The following is an 8,460-nucleotide window of genomic DNA, read 5'->3' on the forward strand; positions in this document are numbered from 1 at the left end:
TATATAAACATAATATATATAATATATATATTGTTTGTTTTGGTATTGTAATATGTGTAATATTTCTAATTTATTAAGATATTGCTTGTATATTGCTTATATATGTACATAAAATATAATATGCATAATATATAATATATATATATAACATATTTATATAATATATTGTTTGTATATTGAGTTCCTTGTATTAGAGCCATTTGTAATTTTGGTGTTGTAATATTTGTATTATTTGTTATTTAACTATCGGGAACAGTAACCACATAATTTCCTCAGGGATCAATAAAGTTTTTCGGAATCGGAATCTGAATCATGAGCTCCGCCCCCATGACATCACCGCTGCGGTTTCCATGCTACTTGCAGGACTTGCTCTGGCCTGCTGTCAGGACTTCACTCCCATCACATGTGCCAAAATAAAAAGCTTGCCAGCTTGGATCTTATATTTAAAACCTCTTTAATGCCCATATTTCAGCCCACATGCATTTCATGCTAATTTTGCCCTGTATCAGTCATGTTCCCAAAGCTCCCGCACAGAGACACACTTTCAGGATTCCAGCAAACTGTGACACGATCAAAAGATTGCAGAGTTAACTGTTAAGTGGGTGTCTGACTTTTGTACCACTGAACTCTTGATGTCTAGCTGTGTAAAGGTGTATAGAGAGAAGTCGTTATAGTTATATGTATGGCTAGGAACTGTAATGTCTATCAGTTAAATTAATGATGTGTTGTTGTGTAGCCTGATGGCCGCATGGTCCATCCATAGAGGAACGAACTTATAAAAATTATAGAAATTATAGGATATAGGAACGGCACCTCGTGTCAGAGAAAATGCAAGTCGCCTTCAGAATGTATTTCCAAAAACGGTGACTATGTGTGTCCTAATTTGACAAAGGCTAATAAATGTTCTTAATAGAATCTCCACTTCCTGCCTCCCATTTACGCTGCCTCCCCAAACGAGCCTGGGGGGGGCACAGGACCCTGGGCCCCTGGGTGCCGGTTCACTGCCCTAACGATGAATTTCTCATTTAGAAAATACAAGCAGAAATTTCATTCCATTATAGGCGTTGGTGAATTTCTGCGTGTACTTGTGAAAAAACTAATAAACGAGGATGGATTTTAAAGATTAAACTTATTCACTCCACACCCAGAGCATGTCAGGGTCCCGTTATTGAGGTTAATGAACCTCATTAATGTTTGAAGCCAAGCTGTTAGCATATATATTTTTACATTGAGTGGGTCTGTACCACTTTGGACAATGGGAGGCCCTGGAGTATACCAATGGGAAAGAAGAAGGGGGGGGATGAGTCACATCTACAAAGGGGCTGCCACATTACTATGGGAGATCAGAATAGCCAGAGTACCAAAGTAGTGAGGATCAGTTAATTTGGGTTCTGCCAATAGTAATTAGCTTTAAATAGCTTTAGCCTCATTAACATAACTGTTAGCCGCAGCAGCAGCCGTAGACCTCCTGTCCAAATGCTATTACCAAAGCAACATAGAATTTAAACATTCTTGGGAGGGGTTTGTAGGGAAGTTTCAGACAAGGAAAGAACATGTTTTAACACCCAGGAACTTCATCCCGTTTCTGGGAAATGAATTCCAGCCCTCGCAGGTGACTGGGACGACAGCACACGCAGCAGCATTTCGTGACAAAGTGCAAGGTTCACGTCAAAGCCAGGCATAGCTCAGGTCTAGCCCCCTGTTACAGTCTCAGCTCCTGTGGCTGCCTGTCAGACACACCCTCTCTGCTCAGGTCACTGCCTTTCACCGGCAATCGGTTCTCAAAAAACTCCCAAGTGTTGCTGGGGAACAATACAAATATTGTGTTTATAGCAAATCCCTTCTGCGCTGCTTCTGTGGTGTCGTTGTCAGTCAGTGTAATCCTGCTGGCCAGTTTAGCTCCTATATATGGTGCTTCCACCGTGGAAAACACTCGCTAGCATAAATCCATAGTTGTTGCCCTGTCCAAGTTTAAGAAGCAAATCCAATTAGCATTAAAGTATTTTGCTTTCGCACAAATTGGGCATACAAGACTTCTAGTTATACTTGCATATGAGTCCATTCAGGCTTGTCTGTTGAGGTAATTTCCTACCTTGTGAAGTGTCACACACCAGTGTAGGAAGTCATTAGTTCTGTTTAAAAGTTTTATTTGTCAATGTTACTATAACACTGTGTAATGAAACAAACTTTTAAACTCTTCTGTTTTTAAGCACCATTGATTAGCACCTTTTTTTTTTATCCTTAAGTCTCTTATTTTAATTATCTTATTTGTGATTGGTCACAACTGGACCAATGAGAGCCAACAAAGAGGCATGGGGGTGTGGCTAAATGGATTGCCTGGAACAGGTCACCTGCTCATTTTTTTCTTTCGTAAACAGAATGACAGTGTTATTGCACTGGCCATTGAGAAATCAAAACAACTAAGGCTATGAAGAAACTCCATCTGTTCAGGGTAGAGTAAAGGCAGGTTCCTCAGAGCCAAAACTAAGTGGCCAGAGATCACATGGTTTCTACATGTACTCAAAAAGCATAAAGTGTTCAGAAAAACATAGAGTGCTGGACTGCAACTTTACTGATTTTGCGCATCACTGTATATCGTTCTGAAATAATGATCTCAGAAGGTATCTCACCTGCTGTTTCAGACGTCAGTCAAGCCGTGGTATTCTGGAGTCTATCCCAGGAACTGCATGATAAGATAACTGGGGCACACGGTCACACATGATGGGGGATTCAGTCATTAGTTCATCTGCCTGCGTGTTTTTGGACCAAAGAAGGAAACCAGAATACTAAGAAGAATCACCCCCCTCCCCCCAAAAAAATAAATAAATAAATTGGGAAAGCATTCAAACTCACAGCCCCAACTCCTGAGGTGTGCGCCTATAGAACTGAGAGCTATACCACCGTGCTGACCATGAGAGGATGCTTTGAATGAAGATATCATAGCCCGTGGGGGCCCAGTGTAGGACTGCTTACAGTGCCGGAGGGCCTGCGTTCCTCAGGTGACGTCACTTTGACCCACCCATCTCAAGCATTTCAACAGGAGCTGTGTAGATATAACAAAGCAAGCATTTCTGTGCAATTTATTTCATTGATCTGCACCCGATAGAAAAATGCAGGTTGCACAAGCATTATGGAGAAACGGGGAAGTTCACTGCCAGCGCACGGCATCGTGATGACCATGTGATGACCTGTTTGTCACGCCGCTTATTTCGCTTTGTTGGGATAATCCTTTACAAAACAGCATCACAGAGATTGGTGACACAGTGATTGGCCTCAGGACTCGCTCACTTGCAATAGCTTAACCAGTCAGGGATGCACAATCGTGCTCTGGGATCTGTCACCAGAATTAGACCTGACAGGTGGGCTGCGAGTGAGTCTGTCCCATGCTGCAGGAGGCCTGGAGATCACACAGCTGCTGCAGATTCTGCATGTTATGCGACACGGCCTGCCGTGACTGAGAGCCAGCTGTAAGGGTGTGTCTGTTTTCTGCCCTGGGCGTGCTAATGCGTCACACTTACAGAGGTACACACTGCACGTAAGCACACACACACACGTGCTCCACCGCACAAATGCATACCCTGACATGCCTCCACCACCCCCGCACACTCATTGTCATGTCACGCCACACTCACCACGCCTGAACACAGGTGAAGGACTTTGCTGAAGGGTGCTGAGGCCTCGCAGCTGTTGATTACCATTCAGTGTTTACAGCGCAGCCTTAACCTTCAGTAAAGACTGACACATGGATATTTGGTTGGAGATGTGAGGCGTGGAGCTGTACAAACACCTTTCCTTTAGGGTTAGGGCCTGTTGTCCTCCTCTTAGCAATTAATACCCTAAATACGGATGACTTACAAGCAGTGAGGAGTGGTTTGTTAAGGGTAAATCCTGCATCTCCTCATGTATCATCATTGAATGTCAGCCATGGTGTAATTGGATATAGACAGCCATTGGGGGGCGCTGTGATCCACAGGTGAACTTTCCAGGCCTTCTGAGTTCATTCTAATGTGTGATGTGCCACCCACCTACGACCCTGGGTGGAGATGATGCTCACTCACCCCTGTTTGTCTTGCACAGATTCCTCCAGGACCTTCTCTCTGATCCTCCCACCTCCCAAGACGAACCCTCAGGATTCCTTGCTGAATGCATATAAAGCACAAAAGGTGAGGTTCTCCAACAGTCCTACTGGGATTTTTGTTAGATAATGTTTCAGGCCTGGGAATTTCTCCCACTGAATGCTAACCAGCACTGTCTAATGCTGACTTGGTCATGCCAGTATTTACACCTCCTTGGGAATATCATTTATCGGTTGGGATTATCAGTTTACCATTACAATGTAATGATTACACACAAATTATTTTCCAGTGAAGATATATCTCACAGTTTCGCTAGGAGATTCTCTGGCAGGTATTGGCCGTGTACCAGGGTAAAAGCAGGCTCATCTTGGTAGGTGGAATTATCCTGTTATGGTGAAAAACAAGATTCACTAGTGACAGAAATCCAAATGTAAACGTAAAATGAAACATAGGTGGTCCAAGGCCCTATTTAGAGGGGCTTTACCCCCCCACACTTTTTATCCCTGCTGCCCTGAAAAATAGTTTTTCTAAAACCATTTAGCAATTTATCCTGGATTTTCGTATATATGTAATACTGCCTAACTGTAATGTGGGGATTCCTCCCCCCTTGGCAAATCTAATTATGGGGGGGAGGGGGGGTGTGTCCCGTATTGTTTCAGGGGGCTGAGCCGCCCTATAGGGTCAAATCCCAGGATGGCCCCTGCACTCACATGAAAATGTATGCCCACAATGCTCTCTGGCTTGCAAATGCTCAGCCTGTGGGGGGCGGGGGGGGGGGGGGGGCGGCTGTCAGTCTGCAAACCTTTTCCCAGCCTTAATGACTGCGCTTCCTGTTGTTCTCGGCTGCCACAGGAAATGGTTTAATAAACACAGGAGGGTCTGTATCTGCTGTCAGAGGGAAGAGGACGCCTATGCAGGAAATACAGCTTTGATTGGGAATGAATAAACATATCTGCACCTGGGGTGACAGTGTGAAGCATGTGACAGCTGGGGGGGCAGGCCGGGGGTTAGCCAGCATTCTCCGATCTTACAGGGCCCTTGGGAATGGTTACGAACCACCTAATACTAGGGCTGGCCGATATGTACAATCGGCAAATAAAACTGAGGATCACATCGCAGAAACAAACGCAGTTCCAATCAGTCTTTTCAAGATGGACAACCTATGGCCAACAAATGAAAAGCAACGTGGACTGATTATGCAGCGCGTGACATGACATTACCATGTTACCATGGATGGAGTGCCATGGAGTTACCATGGATGGAGTGCCTCACCAACGCTATAGCAGTAAGGGGAATGGACATGCTGTGTAGCAGGTGTGGCTCCATTGTGCGAGGCGCTGTAGGTAAACAGGGTTAATGGGGAGTAGACAATGATAAAACACGATCATCCAAACAAATATCGAGGTCCCTTTCATAAGTGCGGGTCTCGCTTGAGAAGGTCCTCATTAGTAACTTCAAACCAAGCGGCTCCTAATGTGCTTCTCCCCTCTTAAGCTGCTGCAACTTTATTTTTTTTTGCACAAGTGACTTTTATCCATTAGCAATGGAAGGAGAGAAGCGATAGCTATTGCCTTTAAGGCAGGGCCATTAGCTAAAACAAACCTCAAAACACATGAGAAGTATGTGATTATAGTGCCAGGAATAGTGTGCGAGGGTTTAGGGATGCTGTCACTGACCGGTGTCGACAAAGAAGCATCTCGTCTTCCATCGACGTTCTCTAAGGCTCATCGCTGAAGGCTGCAGCACCCTGTAAGCAAGCTGAGGTGAATTAGGGCGTCACGACTCTAACTGCCCTGGATATTCAGATGGTTTGTTACCCAATGTGATGAATGAGATGTGCACATCCTGCAGATAACTAAAGACAGACATTGACTTTCTAACTCCGGACAATTAATTACTGTCGCACTAGTATCAGTCATACCACGCCAGAAATGAAAAAGTGAGTGACTGTAAATAGCCATAATACACATACATATATATGCACACACACCCACATCATGTATTCATCATGTATTTGATAGTAATTGTGTGCAAATTAAACATGCTAAATGAGGTTGTTCCTGACAATGACTTTATGATGTTCGGCATTATTCTTCCCTGGGGGAAATTCTGGTGCATGCAGCAGTGAGAATGTAGCGCATAGACACACAAATAGCATTTCCTGGAAACAGAATATTGTAGCGAACACCTACCCCTATGAACGCAAAATCTAAGCAGGAAATAGTTAGTCCATTAACTGGTTACATTGCCGCAGAGTGCCTGGTCTGGTGACGGTTACACATCACGGCGTGAGATGAATTTGACATTTTTTCAAGCACTGATGCCGATATATAAATCCCAACAAAGGCTGCTGCTGAACTGCTCCCCATTAACCTACCGGCTGATGTGACTTATTTTACAGCAACTGATTTCTGCCTTAATGACTTAATTAACCTTTCTGAGCTGACAGAAGACACCGGGGCTCCCACCCACATTCTAGAACAGTCTATTAAATTACTGCAGTTGAACTGCATCTTGTAACAAAAGCAGGTCGGTACACAAGTAATGGAATCCCATTAGAGCAGCATTGTTTGGACTTTGGCGTAGTCTGAGGTAACATATCCAAGTGCAATAGACCCCGCGATTCATAAGGAAGCCATTGTTGGTGGTGGCACGCCTTGCAGTTTGTCAGTGAACCTCGGGGGGGGTTAGGGTTAGGGTTAGGGGGGTCAGGGGGGGGCAGCTTAATGCTCCATGCTGCTTCTCTGCTCTCATCATGCGCCTCCTCAGGTGGCAAACCTGGAAGCGTCAGTCGGCCGCCTCCTGTCGGCGACCCGCACCTCGGCACTTGGCACAGACTCCCTAGACGGTGCACCCATCACAGAGTCGTGCTGGTGAACGTCTCCGAAGATGAATCACGGGCATCAACGTGACACGTCCCACACGCTTAAAGGCTCCAGATTATAGTCTATGGGGAGATGGATCACTGACTGCCTACCCACTAAATGATGATGCGATTAAATTATAGGATTAATGCAGTGAAGCTCATTCGACATTAAAATTCTGACTTGAATGTGTAGAGTCCTTAAGAGTGCATATTTTATATATATATATGTACACACACAGACAATTATATATATATATGTACACACACAGACAATTATATGCACTACAGACGATTACATGGGGCCCCGGATTATCTGTGTGGGGGAGGAAGTGAAATGATCATTGGTTTTCTTGCTAGGGGGGCCTATGAAAAGGCAGAGCCCGCCATGTCCATAGCATATGTGGGACTAAGAGTAGAAAGGATTTAAGATGATAGGCCGAGTGATGCTGAAGTAACAAGAGAGCTGGAAGGGGAAAAGAGATCATGTGATTGGCCAGCTGAGCGATTCTGCCAGCTCTCCTCCTCTCCCACAGCACACTGTCCTCCTCTCTCTGCAAGTACAAGCAAAACGTCAGAGCTCCTGCCATGACGGCCAGGATGGAACTGAGGCACGACACGGACTGAACAGCACGACAGAATTCCTAATGAGGGACCCGGTACGGGAATGACAGCATCTCTCGCCGTTACTACAACTGGAGGAGACAAGTAGCTGGGACGCCCTACCCGGATACATGGGATTGGTAAGAGCAGAGTAACTGCATGTACAGCTGCATGCACAGCTGCATGCACAGCTGCATGCACAGCTGCATGCACAGCACCGAGACACTTGGGTATGTAAGACTAAGCGCATCAATGGTAGTGCTGAGTGCTCAGATCTGGCTCAAAGAGAGAACGGACACAGCAGACGCACAGAGACACAGAGATGGCAGGCATTCTGCAGAGAGGCCACACGCGTCACACGGGAACGGGAGGCATCAGCTGGACCTTCTACACAATGTTAGTGCTGCAGGACAATCACACCCATCTGATTAATAACAGGATAAGTGTGAAATTACCTCTGATTTGACTGTCAGATTTTTGCATGCTGGATATCAGTTAATTAACCTTGTTCTGACCTTTGCAAACCATGTCACCCCTAGTGTAGCGGGGGGGGGGGGGGCACTCTGTGCTGGTCCTGAGAATAGGACTGTGTAACGGGAGCTGTGTATACACCAAGAGCATCACGATAGAGGAAACGCCATCGACAGCTCAACATTTCCTGTTCAGCAGACCATCAGCAGAGACACATTGCATGTGGTGTTAGGGTTAGGGTGCAAACTGAACTACGTCAAAAGCGTTGGGTCAGTTTGCAAACCCTACAGACTATTTGCAAGGTAATAAAACATGTAAATACATGAGTGTGCATGAGTGTGCAGACTTTGTGACTCTGCTCACCCCAGAATTTCCTGTTTGATGACACGGTGCTGTTTTCCCATCCCAAAGTTGAGTAGCAGGTCTGGATCACCAGCTAGTCACTGT

General features: G+C 45.3%; 2 long non-coding RNA genes across 2 annotated transcripts; one reads left to right on the plus strand and one right to left on the minus strand.

Moving 5' to 3' along the window:
• Positions 1 to 219: 219 nt before the first annotated feature.
• LOC125715264 (uncharacterized) lies at positions 220 to 6,339 on the minus strand. The gene is made up of 4 exons (XR_007383983.1): positions 5,753 to 6,339; positions 4,382 to 4,461; positions 4,059 to 4,139; positions 220 to 3,043 (listed from the first exon to the last, which is right to left on the minus strand). It is a non-coding gene; the product is annotated as an uncharacterized LOC125715264 (long non-coding RNA).
• On the plus strand, positions 3,878 to 7,699 carry LOC125715265 (uncharacterized). Its single transcript, XR_007383984.1, has 3 exons — positions 3,878 to 3,973; positions 4,078 to 4,163; positions 7,476 to 7,699. It is a non-coding gene; the product is annotated as an uncharacterized LOC125715265 (long non-coding RNA).
• The last annotated feature ends 761 nt before the right edge of the window (positions 7,700 to 8,460 follow it).

This window comes from Brienomyrus brachyistius, chromosome 19 (assembly GCF_023856365.1).
Source record: "Brienomyrus brachyistius isolate T26 chromosome 19, BBRACH_0.4, whole genome shotgun sequence".
NCBI lineage: Eukaryota > Metazoa > Chordata > Actinopteri > Osteoglossiformes > Mormyridae > Brienomyrus > Brienomyrus brachyistius.